This window comes from Harpia harpyja, chromosome 8, assembly GCF_026419915.1.
Source record: "Harpia harpyja isolate bHarHar1 chromosome 8, bHarHar1 primary haplotype, whole genome shotgun sequence".
NCBI lineage: Eukaryota > Metazoa > Chordata > Aves > Accipitriformes > Accipitridae > Harpia > Harpia harpyja.
The window spans coordinates 17,711,916-17,735,701 of record NC_068947.1 but is presented as its reverse complement, the minus strand read 5'-3'; the positions used below and the strand labels follow the sequence as shown (position 1 = coordinate 17,735,701).

Sequence of the window (23,786 nt, the reverse complement as noted above, 5' to 3'; positions counted from 1 at the left end):
GTATGGCCCACAGCAGAATAATCCTACGTATATCAAAATCAAACACGAATTTACTGACCAGCTCTCACGTGCTGCAGGGACCAAGCCAAAGCCTAGACATTTGCACTGGCTGTCTCATGACAATATAACACCTTTTCTATTTTAGCTTCACTTAAGTACAGAAGAGAAAAAAAAAAAATTAGTAAAAACATGGCTAACTAATAACTGGAAACTTTCTGTTAAACTAATCAGAGCGCTACGCTTGGGTAGGGGAGTGCTACAGCTTCCTAGGACGCGGTAACCAACCAAACATAACCCACCATCGGCTCCTGGCAGGATCAGCTGCTCGGCTGCAACAGCACGCATCTGTTAGCGCTGGCAATTTACAATTGGAAAGTATTAGGGAGGGCTGATTAATTGCTACAATATGAAATTTCCATGCCTTCATTTTACATTAGCAGCTTCGTGGTTAGCAAAAACATGAGGGAAAACCAGAAAAGGGTGGGTATAGAGGGGGAGGAGAAAGCAGCCCCTCTCAGACACGTCCAGGGCCAGGAGCATCCTCAGAGGATGCTCCCTTTTCAGCAGGGCTTCAGCTTTCATCAGAAACAAACGAGGCCTCCACGCTTTCAGGCTGCGCAGAAAACTCCACAGAGGGAGCTGACACAGCGACGTCCTCCAGAGCCCCCAGACCCCCTCTCTGCCACTGGGGCAGGCTGGCAGGGCTTGTGCCCCAGGGGCACACAGAACTGCAGAGAGACCACAACAGCCACAAGATGGATGGAGGTAACACCATCCATCCTCCTTCACACCTCCCTCCTCTTCTTCCCCCCCAAAAAGGAGGGGTGAGGGTTACGCAGCAAATCCAAGGCTGCAAACCTCTTGCTTTGCACCCTCTCCCTACCCAGCCCCTGGCACCACATGTAGGGACCAGCCGCCTTAAAAAGTGGAGACCATCAAGAGCCACCTTTGCCTTCCCGGAGTGCAGGAGCGGGCCCAAGCATAGGCACCTGAATGGGCATGGGGAAATGGAACCAGTGACAGCCATAGGAAAATCACAAATCCTCTGCCAGAGGGCAAGCTCACCACCGGCCCAAGGCACAGGGACACACTGCACGGAGATGCCAGTGTCACAGGCTTCCTGCTGAGATGCTCCAGTCCAACCCGTCAGCACAGGGGCAATTTGCACCCGCTGCCGAAGAGGGAAGTAGGAAACCACCACATCTTGCTCCCCGGATGGAGCAAAGCAAGATGACGGCTTTGTTGTCACCTCCCCTGCATCCCTTTCTCTCCCCTCCACATGCAGGCAGCGGGCTTATTTCCAACATGCTTTGCGATACAAACTCAGATGAACAAAAGAACAAAAACTCTCGCCCCCTCCCTCCGGAGGAGAGAGGAAAATTCAGAGTTCGGTCTGCCACTCCGCTGCTAGTTGGCACCGCCGCTGCCAGTGCCACGTGGGCCGCCGAGTGCCGGGTAATTTCACACGCCATATGTGCGGCAATTGGGAAGCGCCGAGAGCAGAGAGCTGGAGGAGCAGCCACTGCCTGCAAATCAGCGGTGTTATGGGGAGGGAGAAGCAGCAAAAAAAGTAATGTCACACGCAGTCTTTCCAAGGTGACATAATGCCCCTGGACACGCTCCCAGTCCAACATGAAAGGCGTGTGGACACAGGGTACACTTTGGCATCACCTGCCTGCATGTGCAGTGCTGCTGGCGGTGATAAACCCAGAATGCAGCATCCACCACCACGCGGCCCACAGGCAGGGGTTTGGGGGGCCATCATCCCACATGGTGACAGGCAACATCTGGGCAGCAGACCCAAGGGCACTGCACACATGGCTGGTTGCGTGCCATGCACCCGGCCGAACCCGGCGGCTCTGCCTCGTCCCCCCAGCCTACAGCCATACCCCTGGGATCTCTGCCTCTGGCTCGGAAACCCATTGGCACATTTCCAGGATTGCCACTGAAAGGGACCTGCACCAGGCAGGAGAGCAGGGTGCAGGCAGAACAGCCCTCGGCAGGGGTCGGCGATGCACACACCAGGTGCAAGAGATGAGCATCCTCTTGCCTGGGAGGAGAAACCGCCTCCCTGCAAGGAGCTCCACCAGTGGGAATACAGCGTTGCCAAGCTTCAGGCATCAAAACCTTGACGTCTACTTCACACCTGGGGTTTTCCAAGGCAGGTTTTTTGTTTGTTTGTTTTAACAGCTGCTGGGTCCACGTGACAAATTTTATGCAAGCAAGATTTAAATCCTCATAATTAAAGAGCCACAGAAATGGGGTGGGTGGGGGTGGGGGGCGTGGGATGACAACACACAACACGACGACACAACAGACACCCACACACTTAAACTGTAAAAACTTAAGAGGCGGAACAGCACATAAGTTCTTGTCCCAGAAGTAGCAAAGCTTTATTTTTTATTTTCTTGAAAACACCTCAGTCACTGAAGAAAGAAAAAAAAAAAGAATGAAGTTTTAAAAACATGGTCTGACACAACATTTGTACTCACCTTGGCAAGATCTCTTATTTTTCAAAGGTCTAACAGCTTCTGGGTGAATATAGCAGCTCCAGAAAGAGAGAGTTTGACAGTACTATCTGCAGAGAGATACCTTGAAAGCAGAGGGTCTGAGTTTTTCTCTGTGTAGACCCATTAACAGATTTCAGCGTCACGGTTCCTCCAGCTGGCTTCTCCTTAGCAGAAGGGTCTGGAGATGAGTTGCTGGGCAGCTCTGGGACAAACACAAGAAGCCTCTCCAGGGAGCTGGGCTCCGGCAATCGGGCATGCAGGGCTGATGCACCAAATGGCTGCACCCTGGGTCGAGCCTCGCCGTCAGGTACCAGCACACTCCCCTGCGCGAAGAGCAAACACAGAGCTGACAAGTGCAGCCTTCAGCTACGGTGCGGCGTTTTGCTTGTGTTTTATGTAACCATTTATGACTGTTATTCAATTATGAAGGAGAGCTTACCATGGAAACTGCAAGGAGGTATTTTGTTTAAGATACAGAGCACACTTTTTAAGTAAGAGCTGTTCATCTCTAATATGCAAACATCTTAACTGCATTCAAGGTTTTACATTTAGATGCGTTTCCCAGAAGATGGCCGGTCCTACTTGGAGACTATACACTGCACGGCACACTTTAAAACAAAGAATTTTTAAATTTTTCCTCCCTAAAGCTAAAAAGGCAGGTGAAATGAAGGAAAGGATCCACTCCTTTATGCGGCCATTACAGGGTTTGGTGGGAAATGCCATTTTCCACTGAGGCCCCACAGGACAGTAGCGGCTTAGCAGGCTGCCAGCCTATATCAGCCCCCGAAACTGCTAAGCCTCAGGGACCGGTCCCAATCATGTACAGCCCACAGTTAGTCGGTAAGTGACCTAGTAATCCAATTAGGCAGCAACACAGGCTGTCTAAAGAAATAAAACAAAAGGAAATGGGGAAAGGAAAAGTAACAGGAAAGAAATTATGCCTAAAGCAAAGCGTATCCTCATTATTCCCCTAATCTGCAGCTGCGAGCAGGAGCTTAGCTGGGTGCCCAGCGCCTGGGAGAGGGGGAGAACAACCTACGGAAAGCCCAGCTCACATTCCAGCCTGGAAACCCCCCATCACTAAACACAAGAGCTGCTCGCTGGGTGTATGGAAGACCAGGCAGCAAAGAGACAGTCCTCTCTAGCCAGCCTAGTCAGTAAAGCTTGGCACGATTTCTCCAACCTGTTCTAGCTATTTAAGGCACTTCTCTGGCTTTTGTAGCACTGCATTCAGCCATTGCCAGGTACTTCAAACACATTATCCAGAAAACCACATGGCTGCAAAGGGACAGGGGAGGGACACAAAGATGATGCCTTCTGAACATAGCTGGGTGGCAGAGGCTGCTCCCACCAGTGCTCCCTTGAGGTGCCCACCCCCTGCTGCCCAACCCACCAGGTGCCCAACAGCAAAGAGTATCCCATGCTTTTCAGAGGATGCCCCACATCTAGCACAAACATGAACGAGTACAAGAGAAACCACCCATTCAGCTTTAAAGGTCAGAACCCCTGGGAAGAGAAGGGAAACGCAATTTTGCAAGGCACTGTGAAAAACACTACAACTGCAAAAAGGGGCTTTCTGTTTAAAACAAATGTTTAACTGCTGGTGGTTTTCACACACCTAAGAAATGAGCACAGCCAAAGTTTTAAAAACATGTTTTAAGTTAATTATAAACTCAAACACAGTGCAAGAGATCTCAGCTGCCGATGGATTTGTTTGTGGGTGTGAAAGCTCAAAAGCACAAAAACTATCACATCAGCTTCCATGCTGGAGGCCCAAACAGCAGCATTATCTGGGGTTTTGGAAAACAACAAAATGAAAGAAAAAAATCCTTACAAATGCCATTGCTTAATTATAAATTAGCATTTTTAATAGGAAAGTAAACATAAGGCTTGTTTTATATGATGATAACTATCAGCATGTCAGGTTTTTTTATGGTTTCTCCATTATCATAACAAAAGCGTGCTGAGCATCTTGGTTGAACTGCGGGAGTTAAAAATGCATAACATCCTGACTATTTAGAGACAATTTTGCAAACAAGAAGTGACTAGGATACACTTCTATGACGATTTCTTTTATTAATAACTTTAACAGCACCTTAAGTCTGCAGAGGGATCCAGTTATTTTATCAAGATGGACCTGCAATCCAAGATCAAAGTTTGAAAGCAAGATAGGTTAAGGAGCTGGGCATCCATCTCTGGCTCAGTAAAATCCGTCTCCTGAAAATTATCATAAAGGACTCGCTTTTGCTCTGTATTCTGTGACACGACACTGCACGGCATCATCTGGCAATGAAGCGATGCCTCTTGGTAGCCATTCGCCAAGCTACCAAAACCTTGGCTGAGCATGGCCAGGCCCCGTTTTGAGACAGAGCAGATCCTGCACTGATCCAGCTCCTACGCCAGGGGCTCCTCTGGGCCAGAGAAGACCCAGGGGCAGCCGAATTGCCCTCCCTGGCCAAGGCCAGACAAGGAGCAGCTGAAGCCCATGGCTGCCCAGCCACAGACAGGTTCTTCCACCCCAACAGTGCCCCAGCACGAGGTACAGCCCCCAGGGGCTCCTCTGAGCTCCAGCACGAGGGGTTGCCCAGCAATAGCAGAGGCAGTGCCAGCCTCCCACACAGCAGGGAGCACGGGCCCCAGCACACAGGGCAGCCCCAAAATGTGCTTCCACATGTCCTTCACTGTGGGCAGCAGCAGACAGGGAGGGACAAGGAGCCTGGGACCTGAGGAAGCAAATCTCAAACGCTGTGGCTTCACCCAAGCCACCAGGCAGTGTTCATGCCGTTGGCTACACAGGTCTAGGGAGTGACCAATTTTGCAGCGAACAAAATATTTTTCTACCCTCTCCACGGACAATTAGCAATGCAAGCTTGAAACGTCAAAAACCGACTCTTAATTAATGAAGTCAGCACTTAATGACTCCAATTACATTTTCACTGATTTCTGAAAATTGGATTCTCCACTACACTTGCTGTGTTTAAATTAGTTTCTTACCTCATTCGCGGTAATTATACTTTGACAAACCAAATTAAAATACAGTTGCAATTTCTAAAACCCTACTTAAAAATAGTGGGGATTTGAGAACAAAAAATTTCTTAAGCCTCCCACCATCCACATTTTTCATCACCCTCCCTTCAAGGCACAGGAATGCAGAAGGTTGAAAGACAAGGGAGATGCAAAGGACAGTATTTTGTTAAAATGCCATAGAAACAGTATTTTAGTAGTAGGAAGCAGTGGTTTAGTTCTGTGACAGAAACCTACTGTCTTATCCCACCGTATCACAGAAATTAGCTTCTCCTTTTATTCTAAAAACCAACAAAAGTTACTCTTCCGAGGCTCACCATCACCAGTACTGCAGAGGACTTCAGCAATGAGGAGATTCAGATGCGCATTTATCGATCAGGAGGGAACACATTTCTCACTTAGAACTAACAGCTCTCTGTATCTAACCTGCATGCTGAGACCTCAGTATCTAGACCTACCATCAAAACATGCCTATGGGATAAGCATGGCTTCTGCAGGATGCAGTTGCACCCATTTGGGGATGCCTCCTCTTTATGAGGGAATTATTTTCAAGTTCCTGTTCATAATTAGTATTAGAACTGGAAAAGGACAGGAGAGTAGGCAGTATATGTCAAGAAACTAAGCAACCAATAGAAAGAATCCATAAAAACATAGTATTTTAGGGAAAGCCTCTACATGTATTTATTTCATATGATACAGACAGCCGTGATTTCTCCAAAGAGGATGCCCCTCCATACATTTTTCTCCCAAAAGAGGAAGGAAAGACCACTAACAGCCCCTAATCCCTTTTGCCAATCTCAAAACTAAAACATCCAAAGCACATACCCTTACATTGCAGCAGCCTGACAACAGCCACGGGAGTTGTCAAGTATCCACAGTAACTATGGCAAAGCCAAGGTGCCCATGCCAGCACTGCGGGCAGCATCGCAGTCCAAGCAATACAGTCACGGGAGTGTGTCTCGGCACCTGAACAAATTAATCCTAATTCCTGCAGGACCACAGCTGTTTCGGGAGCCAGCTACCTGGCATTGTATCTCTGTCCTGGTTTCAGCTGGGATAGAGTTAATTGTCTTCCTAGTAGCTGGTGCAGTGCTATGTTTTGAGTTCAGTATGCAAAGAATGTTGATAACACTGATGTTTTCAGTTGTTGCTAAGTAGTGTTTAGTCTAAAGTCAAGGATTTTTCAGCTTCTCATGCCCAGCCAGCAAGAAAGCTGGAGGGGCACAAGAAGTTGGCACAGGACTCAGCCAGGGCACCTGACCCAAACTGGCCAACGGGGTATTCCATACCATATGACATCATGCCCAGTATATAAACTGGGGGGAGTGGGGGCGGGGGATCGCCACTCAGGGACTAGCTCGGTGTCAATCGGCAGGTGGTGAGCAACTGCATTGCGCATCATTTGTACATTCCAATCCTTTCATTATTACTGTTGTCATTTTATTAGTGTTATCATTATCATTATTAGTTTCTTCTTTTCTGTTCTATTAAACCGTTCTTATCTCAACCCACAAGTTTTACTTCTTTTCCCAATTTTCTCCCCATCCCACTGGGTGGGGGGGGAGTGAGTGAGCGGCTGCGTGGTGCTTAGTTGCTGGCTGGGGTTAAACCATGACAATCTCAAAGGATAGGCAGGCATTACACTGGCTGGGAGGTTAGTACCCTGAGCAACCAAGCCAGCCCCTAAGTTGGCTGACGGTAAATTAGAAAAAGGTTTCAGGTTTCTGAGGGATCACAACTGCCCCAAAGGAGCAATGACAACAAGTCCGAGCAGCCTGGAGCGATGGGCATGCCATTCTCTAGTTCCTTATGGCAAAGTGGTAAGACATCGCAAGCCCCCACACCAGCTCACTACAACTACAGAGGAATACAAGGCAAACCATCTGCATGTGTTCAATGTGTATAGTGTTAATTCAAAAGGCAAGAGGATACAGATTTACAGGGTCCCATTTTCACTTCAGTATAGGGATATAATATGCCGCTGTCACAGCTACTTCTTGCAATAATACCTTTTCATTATGTTTGTTTCTGCTTTATTTTTATTCTCATCTTTCACAGATACCCATTACTCAGCAGTGGTTGTTGGATTTTATGTTCACATATGGTTTAAAGAGGTGGCTGTTTAATGTTCCCTATATGTAAATAACTACATGCTGTTTCAGTCCCTGCTGTGCAACTGAAGGAATGATTAGATTATAAATCCCAAATACAGAAATATGTCAAGTTGGTTTTCATCTACAAATCTATTAGAGCTTACCCTGGGTTACATTTTCTATCTTCCCTTTTACCTACGAATTCCCACTGCTTTTAATGAGCACATAAAGCAACCAGCAACAGGCAAGAGTAGCCCAAAAAGCAGGACTCCAGGGCAGCAGCCAGTAGCCTGGGTGCAGCCTTCTCGTAGGCATCCCTCTGCCTGGAGGCAGGGCTTTTGCCACTGCGGGTGCAAAGCCAAGTCTGACGTGGCAACGCCAAGGGGGCCCATGTGCTGAGGATGCCTGGGGAACTCCCCACAGCACAGCAGAGAGCAGGGAGCCTGGGGAAAGGCCACACGGGATAGCATGGCAACCCCTGCTGCCACGCATGCCAGTGCCCCACGTGAGCAGGAGCCACTGCACGGTGAGCTGGCTTCACCACCAGCAAAAAGCAACCATGGGACAACACATGCAAAGAGCAGTACAGCACAGCATGGTAAGAGCCAGGAGGGGCAAACACCTGCATTTTAAATAATTCTGCTTTTACTCTATTTGCGGCATAACCCTAGTGCTGCTACTAGAAACGAACACACTTTTTTCAGTGTAATTTATCATCTTTTTAATATGGCCGACAGTATTCATTTCAAACCAAAGCTCCCACACCAAGCACATTAAAACCATTTTTATTTCTCAAAAGTGAATGCCATGAGAGCCAGAAGCAACATTAACATAACCACTAACATTTCCAGCTTGTTCGGTATCAGAAACCAGCACACAGAATAATCTTTTGAACTTTCCAAGGTGGAGAAACGCTCTTTAAGTAAATGAAGAAGAAATATATAATTCGCTGTTCAGCCGGTCTGCCTTCCTTGCTGAGCCACGACAGACCACAGGAAACGCTCCTGCTTCCTGCCACCCCCAGCCCTGATACTCCCAGGCCTTTCAGTACAAGCGAAGAAAGGCAGAAAGCTCACGCCAGCTATCGAGCAAGCATCTTATAGCTGCAGGTAAATGGGCAGCAGACCTTTCATCGCAAGCACCCCCAGAGAGCCTAAGCTGCAAGCCACAAAGTCCTTGCCTGACAAAAAACTGGGCCTGTACTGCAGAAGATGGAAAGCCTTCATAAACTATGATGTACCACTGAAAGCAAGCAGGAAACATGGCAGGCAGCAGTGGCAGCATTCAATTTCCTTCCAATACAGAGGGATTTTGTTGGATTAAAACTCCCGTCTCATCCTAGGATGAGGCTGAGCACACAACTGGCTGCCATGCATGGGCATGGGGCAGTGAGCAGTGGTCACTGCCAACTCAAACTGGCAGCAAAATTGCCCGAGTGTATCGGTACCACCACAAACAAGTGCAAGCACTGCCCATGCAACCGCCTGCCTCAGGTAGGTGGGTGTAGAAATTAATCGCTGGTGGCAAACAAACAAGCAAAACCAGGAAAAGCCTCAGAAGGCAGAAATTAAGACACTAATCAAGAAGCCAGGAAGGAAGGAAAAAAAAATCTTTGGCCTGTGGAAGCAGACAGTACATAGCTTGAAACTGCGTGTTAATTCAATTTATACAAATGTAGTCCAAGCTATCAAGTTTGGGCATAGTCTTTCTGTAGTTAGGAGACATTGGAATGACTGCAAGAGCTATGGGATTCAAAAGATGCTCCAAATCATGCTCCAAATCAACACTGCAGTACAAGGATGGAGGAACCCTAAAGCTGTTCAGGTTTGCCTTCTTCCATGCCCATCCCACCCCCACACTCTCAGTATACCAACGAGGAACCCTTGCCCACATCCAGTCCCAGTAACTGATTTCTGCTGACCTAAAGTCATCCTGCAGCTCTAACAACAGATGATGGATCTCATTTCCTACTCTAGCAGCCTCTGTTGTGTGGCATTGCTCTGCATATTAATGATCCTTAATGACACTTAAAAGCATCTGTAAAGTCTCAAGCATGGATTTTGCCACTTAGTCCGAAGCCATAAAGAGCCGACAATGGTAAAGTATGTTTAATGATCAAAACCAAGAAAGGAAAGCATTCACTAAGACATCCTCTTAGTCTTATGGAAAGGGGCATTAAGATCATTTTTCTCCTGGACCTGTGGTAGCAGGTAAGTTGATAAGTAATATTAGCCTGAAAGGGCTCTTTTAAAAATAAATATGTATTTTTCAAGTTGGCAGGGAATAAGCCTGTTCAGTGGAAGCAGGGGGGAAAAAAAAAAAAAAAAAAAGTCAAGGGAGTGTAGGAAAAAAGAGCTGCTCACTTGCCCATGACATTGTCAGCTTCAGACAGTGATGGAAGATTAGTTTTTAGGAATATAAATCACCTCCAGTCAGGGCTCCTGGAATTCAGCGCTTTCCGTGACTGCTGAAGAGGTGCTGTCAGCTGATCCTTATTTCTCAAGTTTGCGACGACTAGGGTGGGATAAGGCTGAAAAGAAGGGTTAATTAAACTAAGAAGCAAATAGGCAAGAGCCTTTAGAAATTGATTAGACAATGAAAGTAAATGACTTGGCAAAACAACCTTGATTTCACTGCCAGAGTTATAAAAACATTGAAGAGATGGAGTGCTGTTTTAATGATTGATATTTTCACTGTATGTTCCTGCAGAAATGATAAGTACTGGGACATTTATTGGGGTAAATGAAATCACAACCAAGCCACCTCCTTTTCTACTCTGTGAAAGGAGAAAAAGCTGCTAAGGATCTCTTCATCCAGAAACCAAAGAACCACCAAGGACTTAGGAAAACAATGATGTTGCCAAAATAAGGCTCAGAAAAATATATTCATCAAGCTCATGTGGCATTTGTTGTTTCCTTGCTTGGAAGAACAGTGCATCGACATTCAGGTACGTGACCAAAACCAGAAACCCACCTTCCCTCCGCATTTCTGCTCTATAGCTAGACTCTGCGTTTTCCACTCTCCCGTGCAGCTCTATTTCTGTTCATCTGGGAAGTCACATGGCCAGGGGAAGGCCCAGAGCCTTGGGAAAAAAAAATATATGTAAAACATAGATCATGCCTATGTTACTCATCCGATGGTTATTTAATGCTTTTTTGTAATATACCAGTAAAGAAAAGAGAATTCAGCCCACTTTCTTAACACTAAAGTCTTTAATCATCATGTTCATGAGGTCAGAACTACAACTGGCACAAATTTACTTACCACCACCATAAATCCCAACATCGTAATGCTGAAATATTCCAGCCATCAGAGCAGCGATGTTGCAGACTGCCCTGCATTTTTAACCTCAATTGTACATAATTGTTAATCGCTGACCCATTCTCCGGCAGCCCTCGGCAGGAGCGGGTTGCTAAGCGACCCATTTTTGCTCCAGATACTTTTTAAAGCTAGTTTAGAAATGGCCAAAAGTCAACAGAGTGAGTACTGAGACCATTGTGGACAGATGCGAGGTGGATGTGCAAGTGTAGGAAGCGAGACTAACCCGCACCTCTATCAAAAGCATAATAATATTCAGCACCCCTTTGCTACCCCTTAAAGAAGCCTTGCTGCAGCCTCAACACAGCTCTTAACACCCCCTGACCTGCAACATTAATTGCCTTCTGCTTCTGAACAAACTCCCATGCAATTGCCAGCACGAGAAGATAAAGATGAGGAGCCAGACCCTCGCCCTGTTGGGGAGTCGCACCCACGTCTGGGAGGTGCAAGGGCTGCAACCCAGCATGGATGAGAGCAGACACCCTGCTGTGCCCACCTACCAGCCCCACGGGGGTGGTGAGCCCGAACATCCGCAGCTCAAACAGAGCCCACGGGTGACAGGTGACATCCTCCAGACCAGCACTTGCAGGCACCCGAAGGACCGCGCTGAACAAGAACAGCCTTCAGAAACACACACGGGGTTTTATTAGGGAAAACCACACTGTTCTTTAATTATATTCCCATTAGCTTTCACTCTCCCAGCCAGGAGAGCAGGGACTTTCTATAGACCAATGATTAGAAATAATCAGGTAGAATTAATCAAGTAGAGGGTAGAAATCACCCGGCCTGTGTTTCTGAGTCTGTGTTGCCCCACAGGCTTCCCTTCCCAGCTCCCCCATCAGCAAGTACACCGGCACACACACCTTGCCAGCACCCAATTGTGGGCCTGACGAGCAGCACATCACACAGTCAAATTATTTCTGTTGCTCCCTTCAGCAGGCTGGGGCTCTCATACCCACGAGGCTGCCGCGCTCCTTGGGATGTGTCGGGAGGGACCTCATAACTCCAGGACTTTTATCTTTCTGGCAAACTAGGTTGGGTGGGACATGGATGGCACGGGGAGGACTGTGAATGCTGCCCCATCTCTATTTTTTCCTCCCTTTTTCTTTTTTGAAAAAACACCCTGAAAAAGAGGAGCAACACTTACTGTGTTATGTCGTCTCAGAGAAACACATCTTTCTCATCTTGGTATTTTACTCATGTATCACCATCTCATTAACAACCACTATGGTATGTCATTATTAGTTAAAGACACTTGATTTTTGTCCTATAGAAACCAGTGGTTAAAAAGTTACAGATTTAAATAGAAGCAAGACTGAACAACTGCATTAATTGTCAAGAAGGAACTGGAAAAGTTGCAGGATTCAGGAGGAACATGCAGACAGGAAAGCTCTGAAATTCTGATTTTTCTTTTTGTTTTTTTAAATATAACCTACTAGTGTAGTTTATAGTAGTAAATATAGTTACTAGTGTAACTACTGTAAATTAGACCTTTATGATCAGGTTCACAATGCAGCGGAGTAATTCAGTAAGAGAGGCTGTGGCTATATGCCAGTGGATACTCAAGTAGCTGAACGTGTCTTGTTTTCTTGTTTTCAGAATAGACTGTGTATCAGTTCAATATATTTATGCAAACAGGCCTTTTTTTTTTTTTTCTTTAAACCTTGAAGAAAACTTTAAGAGAGGCCTAGCCCAACAAGTACTGGGGTAAATACACACAAAAACAGTAAAGGTTTCCAGCTTGTGCCTCTCTTTACTATCAAGAATCTTCTTTTCATTAAAAGTAGCCTGGGCTGAAATACCGAGGTTTTAGGAGTAACAGAGATGGGTTGAAGAACAATGTAAGCAGTATTTTGTAAAGAAGGAGATAAATATTTGGGCAACCAGATGATTGCCAGGGACAACACATGCAAAAAAAGCAGAGGTATGAGGATCAAGAGGTCAGAGTAATAAAACAGAAAGGGACCCTGAGCAGAGCACCCACCCAATGGAGCTGGTGGGCATCGCCCAGCGAGGCTCTGGCCAGACACACAACAGGGCAGTGGGACAGAAAAGGGGCTCCCCATTGCTGAGTCTTCCCCCTGACAAGTGTCCCCCCTCCTGCTGGGTGGGCCAGGGCCAGTGGGGAGACTGATGGTGAAGTCCTATGACTTGGCCCCATCTTCACCATAGGTGGATTTTCACCCCCCTGAGCACCAGCTGAAGCCTACAGGCAGGGATGTGTAGTACATCAACCTACACCACCACATTCACCCACACGCTCAGCAAACTCTTGGCATTTGTTTCACTTAGCCTCTGTTCTATAACCTTGTGAAAGAAATGCTATGAAATTATTAGCTTAGAAAATAAATGATTAAGCATGAAGAAGTCATACAAAACCAGGGGGCCCCATGAGTAATTTGACCACTTCTGTTTAGACAATTTTTTGATAGTTCATTACAACAGACTTAAAACCTTAACCCAGCTTGCTTTCGCTGCTGCTCTCAGGGTCCGAGCAAGTTGTTTATTGCACTTGGTGATACTAGAATACTAGAACGAGTTATGCAGCATAAAGCTTTGTCACTGCTTTGTCAGTCACTCCAAGCAACATGATACCATCACCTCCAGCTGACCCCTGGAAGTTTAAGTATTGTTTCATGAAAAAACACTGAAGCTTGTTGATGGCAATCTGCCCTCCAGACAGACAGACCTTGCGCAACACCCGACCTGCATCCAAAGCCAAGGCATCATCCAGCAGGACTGCTAACTGGAGATAAAGACCCACAGCACATGGGAAAGTGACGAGCCAGAAACACAAAACCAGTGACTTCGGGAAGGCTGCTGGGATTAAACAATAATGTTTCCACTGGTTCTGCAGAGGAAGAGCTAGAGATGACCCAGAGTAGGAAACTTTGCCAAATAAAACTGCTAGGAGTTGGATTGCTCATTGTTCACTTTTGCAAGCAAAGCTTCTAGGAAAAGAAAACAACCCCTTTCGGTCCTAGGAGTGCCTGGAGTACAAAACCTGGGCTCAGCTCTACCCTGCCTGTCCCTGAGAATAAAAAGGACTGGGCAGGGAGACCAGAAGGACAGTGCAATATGTGTGTGCATGCAGGCATCAAACAGGCACTGCTGCTCGGGAGCCAGGAGACAGACAGCAGAAGTAATTTTAGGCCCACTGGCCTCTGCAGAAAGGTAACAAAAGAAAGACGGAACTGTACAGAGCTCCAAAATGCAGAGCACTTCTTGGAGGAAGACAGCTATTCGAGTAGCACCTGATAAATGTTGCAGTTGTTAAATGATTGATGTCCACAGGCATCAAGCAAGCAGCATCGAGCCAAAAGCAGAAGTGACTGCTAAGATCACTGCAAGTTTTGCCTGTACAGAGAACTGGGGACCAAGCCTAAAAGTTTCAGCAAACTCTGCGATCCCAAAAGAAAGAAGAAAAAAGAAAAAATAAAAAAAGCACAAAGAGAAACAACCAGAGCTGATCTGCACAGTGCTCTATCCATTGGACAGGAAGCAAATCCGACCATGCATAAAATATGACAATATGCATTTGGAACCAAATTCCTTCTTCATCAGATCTATTAAAACCAACCATCAAGGGGACCCTTGACCTACTTGACACGAGCAAGCACCAGTCGATTGAGTCTGCCAGGGGGCTTGAGGCAGCAGAGGAGGCAGGCAGGAAGACCCACAAAAGAGAGCAGAAAATAAACAGGAGTGCACAAGACCACCTCTATAGCATGGCAGAGACAGAGATGCATGCTGCTCCAGGTGTCTTGGGCCAGTCAAAGCCCACGCTGTTGCCAGAGGTAACAACTCCTCCTTCCATCCGCACCCCGTGTGCCAGACCCTGCCTTCTGTAGTCCTGGATGCTCCTGCACCCACACAACTCAGGGTGCGCAGGTGGAAATGAACCCTTCGTGAAAATCAACCCTACCAAGAGTGGTTTCAAGCAGACTGGCTCCCTGAATATCTCACCACATGGTCGCTAGCATTTTCCTTGTCCACTCCCTTATGCCAGCCTCCCCAGGATGCCAGGGGATGGAAATCCTCCTCCTTTTCCTCCCACCCCATGTCGCAGGGATGCACATGGGGCAGAACAGGGCAGAGCTGGCGCAGCCACTCCTGTGCTGAATCCCTTCTGGTAAAGCAGCCTCACATCAGCAGAGAGCCATTAATCCATCACCCTTCAGCTCTAAAATTCATACAAATTATTTTATTCATAATTAATTAAGGTCTCTAAATGTGGAAATTAAATTACCATTTACAGCATAAAAGGAGATAGCACAGAAAAACCTAGATAGCAGCAACAGCTCTCTCGTCTGCGTGAATCAGGAAGACGTGTGGGTGGGGGCTATCTGGCAGTAGCTTTAGGTCATAACACAGATTTCAGCATCTTTGAAAAGCTGCTCAGGCCCAGTCACAAGAGACTTTTATGTCTGAGATGCCAAATTAATCCCAAAACTTGGGTGCCCCTCAATACTGCTCCCAATAATCCCCTGGACTCTTGCATTAGGAGCACATTTGCAAGACAGCTAAAAATCCAGCGTTTATCACTTGGTTCCTCTGCTAGAAAACAAGCTGTTTGAAGAACAAAAGAGCTGCTCCTCATCACATGTATTTAGACTCACCTTTCCATTCAAATCAGGCTGCAGCAAAAGAGAGAACATACAGGGAAACAGATGGCCCTGCACTGAACACAAGGCATAATTCACTTGAGGGGCTGAGAGTCAGGGAGGGAGATGGGATGAGCAAGCTGCAGATCAACGCCACCATTGAATTCAGCCTTGTATTTACAGCAGAGCCCTGCTGTAAATACTGTAACGCATACTACACCATGAACATCTTATCATTAACTCAGAAGGGGAAGATTCTGGAAAGTTTTTTTTGCTTCTTGTTGCAATGGCAAAGCAGCACCTGAATCAGTGATAGGGATGATGATGACAGTTTCAAAGGCAAATTCCTCCCATCCCCGATAGCCCACCGATGCAGTTAGTATCAGAATCCATTACGAGAGTAAAAGGATCTTTTTCTCCTTATATTCAGCTACTGGTTTGCCCAGTTGCAAAGGGATAGTTAGGCTGAGACGATGGCAGGAAGATGGTCTGTATACAGTTACTCAAAAAGACCAGAAAACAGATGTGTCCCAAGACATTAGCATACTCAGCCAGGCAGCCAGATTGCAGAAAGGGTAATAGCCATGTCAAAATTAAGCAAAGAAGAAAAGGTTAATATATGTGACCTTTCCGATTCTGCGCAGCCAAAAATAACAATGCACAAACTACAGGGAAGTTTTAGGGCTAGATTTCCCCCCTACCCCGAGCACCCTGACATCTTGCTGAAGTCAGCGGGGGCTGAGTTGATGCCTGTGTTAACAGTATGCACAACTTTTCCTTACAGAGGGAACAGGGGGAAGCTCCTTGCAGTACCCCACAGGAGCCTTTCAGGATCACTTCTTCACTTGGCAAGACAAAAACCACCAAGCCAACTAACAGCACGGGCATGTTTGTTGCTGAAAAAGCAGGCTCTGAAAAGATTGAGAATGTGGATAGCAGGAACGAGAAGAACTGCTCCGTCTGGTCTCTATTCCTCGTGCGCCCATCTCCATGAACCCGCTGTCTGTGAATCCAACCAACTGGTAAGTCCCCTTCTGCCACTGACGCACGAAGGATGCGAAACCTCAATTAAGGATCCACGTCTCGCAGGCTGTCGTAATTCATGCCTTTAGCTCTGTAGGACCCTGGGTCAATTCCTGATGGGTAGCTGCTCCATAAACACAGTTCAGAGGCTAGCATTTCCAAAATGCCTACAGTCACACATGCAGAGGTATGTAATTGAGCACCAAAAGAAATGCAACTATTGTGGAATAGCCAGTTTTTAAAGCCCACAGTTTGTTTCTTGCAACATATCCATTAGATACAATGAAAACATAGTTACTTTTTCCATTTCAGTTCAGGCTATTCCAGATCGCATTTGATGGTTTAAGTCCTGCAGAGGCCAAGGCATGTGCTTGGCTTTACATATTTATGCATGGTCTATATTTACACACCACGAGTGTAAGAGTTAAGCAGATGCCCAAATCTCAGCATGACCGCAGTTGGTATTTCAGTGCCATACCCAAAGGAGCTTATCTCTGTATCTCCAATATGACATGGGTCCAGCGAGCTTGCTGACCACAGTGGAGCTGAATGAAGCTCTTGGGTTTTGGTTGGAATGAACTCCGTAATTTTATACGAGAGGTGGCGCAAATTGATGCCAGCAAAAAGATGCTATACAATAAGGAAACAAGTGTGAAAAGTGAACAACTGAGGCATACCTCGAAAGGTGTACCGCATATAAACGTCACTGCAACACTGAGGAAAGCGAAAAGCCCCTCCAAAGGCAGCCCTATTATTATTTGTAGACATACCTCCTCTTGAAGACTCCAAGAGTTGCAGCCACATCCCAGATGCCCACATTGTACAAACACAGACCCCAGCCCCTGTCTCCAGAAAGCCACTCTAGGCAAGTGCTGGCCCTGTCCCCTAGCCACGCAGGCAGATCCCCACCGCAGCAGGGCCAGGGCATGCCTCCCAAGCAGCCCTCTTGCAAGGACTGCCTCAGCTCCTTCCTTAGGCTCTTCCTCAGCCAGAGACACCAAACCAGCCTGCTTGCTGGGTATCTGCCCGCTCCCAGGAGGCAGCGGGGAAGAAGTGAGATGTTTCCACACTCCCTTGTCAACACAGCTCTTTCTGCAAAGCACTGTTTTGTGAAGCCTGGTTTAAATCAGACCCCACTCCTGCAAAAGACATCCTCGCCTCCCATTCCCGGTGCGCAAACCTAACAACCTAATAGGACTACTTACAAACATGGCCACACATGGATATGCCATACAGTCCTCAGACCTGCCATGGCACAGCATAAGCCTTTGAGATGTGCAAGTAGTAAGTGACAGGCAGAACACCCGGATTTTGTTTGCATGTTTGTCATTTCATTTAATACCAGATAATCCCAATCACATGGACTCCCATTTGCTCAGAGACCCACTGAGCTCCCTGTTTGGTCCGAACACAGCAATAGCGCTGCCATCCTAATTTCTGCCCCAAGCCTTGGGTCAGGTCCTCCAGAAGAAAGGGAGGTACAGCAGAGCCACCTGCCTTCCAACTCAGAAAGCCAAAATCCAAGACAGTCCACTATTCACAAGCAGCACATACACAAACTGCTCAAGCACAGTAGACAGGGAAAAAGCAATTTTGTCATCAGTACCGCTTTTGGTAGTGACAGGACCTGAAGCAGCAAAAACACCTTCTGCAAACCACCCTCACCAAACCAAGAGCACACAACACATCGTAAATACCACTCTTCAGCTGAGGATCAAGTGCTTTTCTTCCTAATGAGCCTTTCCAAACCAGAGCAGACAATGACCACAAAACAATTACAAAGAATAATATTGGAAATTGCCAATTAGGTATAGTATATGAAAAAAAACTTCAAAGAAGAAAAAGAAATTCAACAAAGACACTATTTATTTTTACACAGCTACAGACAATACTTATTTAAGGGAAAACATTTTGCCGGAAAACACGTTTGTTTTATTTATACAATTCTGACTTCACACACAAACAAATCCAAGCTATGGAAAATGCCGTACCTAGGCTTTTAAAACAGCAAGAGTTGAGCCAGAGAAGAATATGCTACAGTAATTAATGTTTCTTTGCAATCTAAAAGGTATTTACCATTTGGTTTTGCCCATGGGAAATAAATGCTGTTGCAAAGTGATATAAAACACTGTTCCAGAGTAAAATCTGCCTCTGCGCTGTCCTCATTACTCCTTGGAAAAAAATCTGTGTGTGCACATGAGTAGAAGGAAGTGGGTAACCTCATAAAGGCAGAGATGTTGCCTCTTCTCCCCTTTCTGGGCTGAGTACCACCCCTCTCCAGGAGCACCCATGAGGGGCCACACTGCCCCTTGCTCCCCATGGGAGTACTGCCTGCCACCCTTCGTGCCAGGGCACCCGGGGGGGGGCTGAGGGCAGCAGCAATGCTGTGGCCAGGCCAGTCCATGCCGCCTGTCACAGAGGTACCCGGGGCTGCCTTGGATGGCTTTCTGACACCTGGCATGGGTCCACTTCCATACCCATGGGGACCGGCAGCAAAGCCAACACAGCTGCTTGTGGTGTGGCAGTGGGCAACCAAGACACACCAACACACCAGGAAAAAAAAGATCGGAAATCACTGTTACCTCCTGTGCAGAAAACTGTCTTCAAGTATAAAAACTTTTTATTTCAGCTCCATTTCTATATAGTTGAAGCATCCCAAACCGCCTGAGGTTATCAGCACAAACATCAAACGTACAGAGCCGTATTAAACACGTCAGCAGCTGGCCCAGTCAGATCTCTAAAAGCAATGCCAGTGCTGGCAGAGTAAGTTGCTAACCCAACTACAAGCACCAGGATCTGAGGGAATTGGATGCAAAGGAAAAAGAGAAATGAGACAGATAGATATATGGATAGTTAAGAAAAAAGCTCACCAGGCAATTAAAAAGAAAAGAAGAATATAAAACTTCTTCACATCATTAGAGAAATCATCATCCAGGCTATTTCATTCCATTAATTTTTTAGCAGTGCTACCCACTCAAGTCAAATATCAGATAGAGAATTTATACTTCTAGACTTTTGAAGCGAACCTTCTTCCATAAAAAGGAGAACCGACCCAATAGCAATTCATTCGCAGTGGAAAAAGAAAGGGATTCCCTCTCACACAGCAAATTCAGTGGCAAAACTCTATAAATATTGCAAAGCGGTTTCAGCAATACACCTGATTTGAAAGGAGATCAGAAGCCAAGGCTTAATACAAGCCACTGAAGTCAAATACTTTTGCAGTGAAGTGTTTGGGGGTTTTTACATTTTTATTCTTTTTTCTCCCCAGTTTCTGACACAGTTATATCAAAAGCTTGATCTAAACCCCAATGGGGAAAATACCAATAGAGGCCCTGTTTAAGCTGCAGAAGGAGATTTTCGGACCACTCCATCAGGCGGCAGCCCCAGCCACAGAGCCAGGCTGCTTCCCCAGGGAAGAAGCCGAAAGCTTCTTCTTAAGTGAGGTGCTCACACAAGCACTCCTTGCTTTAAGACTTAGGGGTTAGTACTGATCTCCTTGCCCATAGCGCAGGAATTTAACAGTTAGAAGGACAACCTTCTCTCTAGCTCAAAAAAGATTTGACATGAAGCACAACCCAAATTCCCCCAGCATCTAAATAATTTCTAAAGGGAATTTCCACAGCCAAGGAAGGGAGAGCAAGAGCAATTCCATAAAGCCACAAGAGAGATGCAAAACAGAGCAACAACAACCCATCAAAGATATGTCCTGCTAAAGATATGTCCTGCTATTTCTGCACAAACTACTTTTATAAGGAAAAAGGAAAAAAAGCAAACTGCTTCTAAAATATTCTTTGGAGGTTACATAAGGGAAGTTTAAAAAAAAAAAAAAAATTCTTTGCTAAAAGGAAACATCCTGAGTGAAGGTCCTAGGAAGAAAAAAAATAATAAACTCATTACACAGTTGTATACCATTTACTTAAGACCACTGTGATGAATGCACACAGGCAGTCTTCAGGCAGGGTTTCCCCTGAACTTCCGAGTGTTCAACTCTTCTGCTCTTAACACTGAATAAAATAAATAAGTAAAATTGAATACTGTATGCATGAGTAACTCCTGACTTAAAATATTTATGAAAGACTATTATCATTACCCCCGACGTGGGTCATCTGCAGTGCAAAGACATTCAGATCCACAGCACAAGCAGCAAGGACTAGTAAGAATGAGCATCAGAAATGAAAGCAGATCTTTGCTACCTGGATCACCCATAACTGCTGGTAGGTCTCAAAGCTACCGGGCATCAAAGAAGGGTTCAAATAGTCACAACAGGTTAGTTTGATGGCAGGTTTCAGAGAGAAGCCTGCTCCCAAATGTTACCTTGTATTAAAGCATCCACACAAGTTAGATCAGCACAATTAAAACGAGCCGGAACAATCCTATTACAGCTAGGCTGGCTAGTTTCTCACACAGACAAGCTTAAATTCATACTTAATTAGCTATTTTAAGAAAGCTCAGTAGTCTTTAAGACCAGCTTTCCAGAACTGAAGGGACCACCAGCTGCATTTTCAAAAGACGGCACGGAAAAAAACAAAAAACGTTTCCTTCTGTAGAAAAGGCCCCACCAAGACTGCAGGGCTGCAACACCTGGAGCGGCAGCCACATTCCAAGTACCACTAGAAGTTTCACTCACCATGGCAGATAACAAAAGTACCCAGTATAAGCAGCTGACTGCCTTATCCTCATTATACAGTATAACAGTGATCTTGCAGCCCCTGTCAGTGTCATTACCTAGTACCACAAGCAGTGAAACTGAACCATGGGGCAGCAGCATCTTGCGATCCTCACAACCTCATGCTTAGACTTTGATTTATTTCACTTATTAGTGTTTTCTTTATGAGACGGGCTATTTTACGTAAAATACTTAAGCACAGTGGGCCTTCGGGTCACTAGCCTGACACCACTTTAACACAAATAAATACTGAGAGTATGCCAGGTTATATTCACCTCCAAAAAAACAACTAAAGAGGCTACTTGAACAAAAGTAGCAGCAGGTTTACTTTAGGCATCTGGAGTGGAAGCAGGTATTACAACCCAAGTACAAAGAGAGTCGTAAGTGGCAGCAGGACTCTGATAACAAGACAGGGAGATTAAACAGACCCAAACATCAGAACAAACCTTTGAGGAATCTGAAGGGAGAAACCCAGGGTCTGACAATCACTTTCACATCATTGCAGCTTTAGCTATATAGATGGACGGATAGGTATCAGCGTTTAAATTATCTTGAGGATTTCTCCAAGTTTTATCTTCTTCTGTGAAAAGAAGTTACACAAAATGACTCTACTTTGCTGTTTTCTCTGCAACAAAGGCTACAGGTACTTCAGTCTCCTCTGGCAATGCCGCACATTTTCAGCCCCTGAAATTTAGAATGTTTTTAAGTTAAATGAGAATGGGAAATTCAACATTTTAATCTCGGCTAGGAGAAACAGTATTTCAAATACAAAAAACATTGGCACAGGTTAACAAAAGACAAATTGATTCAATCTTTTCAAAAGCTTAGTAGGGTAGAAATTATCTTCTTCCACCAAGCACTACCGAAGCAATATTAAAGGAAAGCATCTACTGATGAGTGACACTGCTATATCTAAGTTGAAAGACAAGATTTAAGCCTAGATTTAAGTTTTCCTGGCAAGCCAGAGGAACTCCATCAACATCAACTGTCCTACCCACTTACATGAAGCCAGGACTTGTTTTATGGTGCTGCACAACATGACCTCAGTTTTGAGCTTGTATTAGCTAGGAACAGTGTGTCCCACTGAAGCATTAAAGTCTATGGACTCAGCCAAATCTTCCATCTCAATATGCCACCAAGTCAAACCAGGAACAATTATCGTCCTGGTCTTGTAATATGCAATAGCACATGCAAGAAATATGCTCCACTTGATCTGGCAGACAGATCAGATCCTGGCACTTCTTAATTCCTTCAGAAATGCAGTCACCTTTAATGTCTCAAAAAAGACGCCATTCCAGCAACATTTAGCTATCAGCACTTGGTGAGAGAAAAGAAGAAAGTATCAATTTTCTTCAACAGGTATCTAAAGACTGGGATGGAAGGGAACATGCACCAAGAATCCCTGGAAGGAAAGCAATTAGCAGATGGGGTACAGTGTGGAGGGAAGAGAGCACCTCCTGCAAAGACAAGACTGGAAATGGCATAGTAGTAAATTACAGCAAAAACATCCCTCCCTCAACAAAACCTGTCCTGTATGCGTTGGTGCTTTCTTCTTACAGTGTCAGCCACTGCAACTGGCAAGCAGCAGGTCCAGGTACCCCACAGCCTTCCCAAAGCCCAGAGTGCATGGTACTGCACCCATGCTCCAGGGACACCCCTGGGCATCCCCCACCCTTAAGCCACAGGATGGGAGGGTGACAAGCAAGTGACGTTTCTCAACACATTATCTTCAAATTTCACACTGGTTAAAATTCATCAGGCAAGCATTTAGTGGCCAGATACTGCTACGGATCAGAGATTCCTTTACTTGCCACAGTCAACTGCAGGGAAGAAGAAAACAACCACACACACACACAGACAACTGCCCATCCTTTCCCATATTTCTGGCATCTTCCTATTTTGTGTGGCTTGTGACACCACCAAGCAAAGGGAAAGCCCAAAGCATCCTGCAAACAGAAGAAGAAAAGCTGGTCTTTCACGGGGATAAGAGAAGGAGGTATAGTACCCGCCCCTGAAGTACAAACAGGTTCAGACACCTCTTAGAAAGATAAAGAGCATTTCACATACAATTCCTCCCACCATCTCAAGGAGGCTTTAAAATACTCGGGGGAAGGAAGGAAGGAATGATGTGCCGAGAGAAGACTGTACATTTGCATCAGACACTTTGATGGTATAAATACTTCTGCGTACTCACATTTATTAAAAGAGACAATTATGACTACCATGCATGAGTGAAAACAAACAGGCCTCACCAAACACAGCACACAACATGGGCGGTGGTGGAGGACTTGGGACTCCAGAGCTCCTGGGTGAGGGAAGGTCTTCTACAGCTTCACACATGCACTGCTCTAACGGTGGCAGGTCCATGACCATGGCAAATGGAGGAGGAGGAGGAGGAAAGGAGAGGGAAATGAGAAACTGGCATACAGAAACATGGTAAAATACCTGCCTCTGATATTATTCATGCTAAGACTGCACTTCAATAAATACCCAGGTAACATGAAGTGAAGACTCAGTGCACAGACATAGTAGAGACAAAAAAAAATGT

General features: G+C 45.8%; 1 protein-coding gene across 6 annotated transcripts in view; it reads right to left on the bottom strand.

Moving 5' to 3' along the window:
* The window catches only part of TIAM1 (TIAM Rac1 associated GEF 1), a 193,102-nt gene that overhangs the window by 152,915 nt on the left and 16,401 nt on the right, over positions 1–23,786 (bottom strand). For 2 of the 6 annotated variants that reach the window (XM_052794126.1, XM_052794130.1), the window contains exon 2: positions 2,481–2,833. The exons of 2 other annotated variants lie outside the window; for them this stretch is intronic. The gene's annotated coding sequence lies outside the window, so the exon portion shown is untranslated. The remainder of the gene's footprint in view (positions 1–2,480; positions 2,834–23,786) is intronic. 2 more of the 6 variants (XM_052794127.1, XM_052794131.1) reach the window with 1 other exon arrangement.